This window comes from Poecilia latipinna, unplaced genomic scaffold, assembly GCF_001443285.1.
Source record: "Poecilia latipinna isolate Pla-1442-1.1 unplaced genomic scaffold, P_latipinna-1.0 Scaffold2498, whole genome shotgun sequence".
Taxonomy (NCBI): domain Eukaryota; kingdom Metazoa; phylum Chordata; class Actinopteri; order Cyprinodontiformes; family Poeciliidae; genus Poecilia; species Poecilia latipinna.
This window is the reverse complement of record NW_015115114.1, coordinates 12,253-13,862: the sequence shown is the minus strand read 5'-3', so window position 1 is coordinate 13,862 and position 1,610 is coordinate 12,253. Positions and strand designations below refer to the sequence as shown.

Genomic DNA, 1,610 nt, shown 5'->3' with positions numbered 1-1,610 from the left:
GATTGCTTTTATGGTTTATTCTTTCCAGTTTGAAAAGCAAATAACAAAGATCAAACTTCTCATTGTTTCCTCTCCTGCTCCTCCCTATACTTGTAGAAATGGACTCACTGTCAAGAATCTGGGTTAGGAATGTGTTTGTTCCTTTAAAAGTAAAGAAACAAACAAAATGATAAAATAAGCAGTTATTAAACTCAAAGTTTAATAACTTAACATAATGTTAAGGAGAACTTTGTTATTAAACTCAAAGTTTAATAACTCAAAGTTAAAAGTAATAGAAATAAAAAGTTAATAGCTCCAACATAGAAAATACATAGAAATAATAAAATCAACTTTTAAGCAGTAACAATAATGCCTACTGATGGGTATTTTCCTCTAACCTTCATAAAAGAACCACAGACAACATATATGAATTTTATGACCAAGCTTTTGCAAAAGGAGAAGACTCAGCAAACTGCTCCTCCAAGCCGTTCACTGAGCATTCTAAAGACCCTTGGTTACAGCTCGTCTTTTATTATCAAGCAAAAAGAAGGGAGTACAGGGAAGGGAGACAGCAGACGAAATACGACTGCTGTTTCTAAGATAGGGAGTATTCCAGTTGATAAGAAGGCACCTGTGGAAACATAATTTAAGATCTGGGAAACACAGAGTTAACTGTTTCACATGAAGACAAACAGGCAGATGTGACCTCCAGGTCAGTTTATACACACAGAAGGAAGAGAACACTTTAATAATCTATAGATTGAATGTCGATTAACTACTGTTGATTAATATTAGACTGAATATGAACTAAAGTAATAACAAAATGATAATACCAAAAAATCTCTAACACCTTCAATGAAAAACGTAATACTTTTTTTTTTTATTTGATAATTTTCCAAATGTCAGCTGAATATGTGAACTTATCTGTCTGTATGTCTGCACTCTTTATTTTCAGGTGTGTTCATTTGGTGATTTCTGTCTTAAATGATGAAAGTCAGTTTTTTACTTCAAAAAATAAAGTTAACAATTCCTCTTTTTTCTGTTTTTCTTATCCAGATTACCTGCTACATAATGTTAAGGAGGAGCTATGGAAGCAGGAGAGGAGATCCACTCTGGACCAGGAGGAGTCAGAACCTCTGCAGGTGAAACAAGAACAAGAAGAATCAGAAGATCAGCAGATAAAAGAAGAGCAGGAGGATCTAGAACACCAGCAGATAAAAGTGGAAGAGAAAGAAGTTTACTGCAGTCAGGGTGAAGAACAGCTTGAGCTGAAACAGGAGACTGATACCTGCATGGTGACTCCTGTTGATGACCAAATATCCCACACTGAATCAGAACCAAAAATGAACCAAGTCATCTTCCAGGAAGCTGCTGAAGCTGAGAACCAAAATCAGAAAAAAAGCAAATCTTTCTCATGTGTGACCTGTGAAAAGCGTTTTGCTCTAAAATCTGTTTTTGATGCTCGCATGAGAACTCACACTGGTGAAAAGCCATTTTCATGTGTGACCTGTGGAAAAAGTTTTCGTCTAAAACAGAATTTAACTCGGCACATGAAGATTCACAACAGTGAAAAACCGTTTTCATGTGTGACCTGTGGAAAAAGTTTTCGTCTAAATCAATTTTTAACTGAA

General features: G+C 35.2%; 2 long non-coding RNA genes across 2 annotated transcripts in view; both read right to left on the bottom strand.

The window, feature by feature from the left end:
• Nucleotides 1-21: 21 nt before the first annotated feature.
• On the bottom strand, nucleotides 22-1,112 carry LOC106938057 (uncharacterized). Its single transcript, XR_001422524.1, has 2 exons — nucleotides 1,041-1,112; nucleotides 22-141 (listed from the first exon to the last, which is right to left on the bottom strand). It is a non-coding gene; the product is annotated as an uncharacterized LOC106938057 (long non-coding RNA).
• A 414-nt stretch (nucleotides 1,113-1,526) lies between these two features.
• LOC106938056 (uncharacterized) overlaps nucleotides 1,527-1,610 on the bottom strand; it is a 4,151-nt gene continuing 4,067 nt past the window's right edge. Inside the window, exon 3 of the long non-coding RNA XR_001422523.1 lies at nucleotides 1,527-1,570. This is a non-coding gene — a long non-coding RNA (uncharacterized LOC106938056). The remainder of the gene's footprint in view (nucleotides 1,571-1,610) is intronic.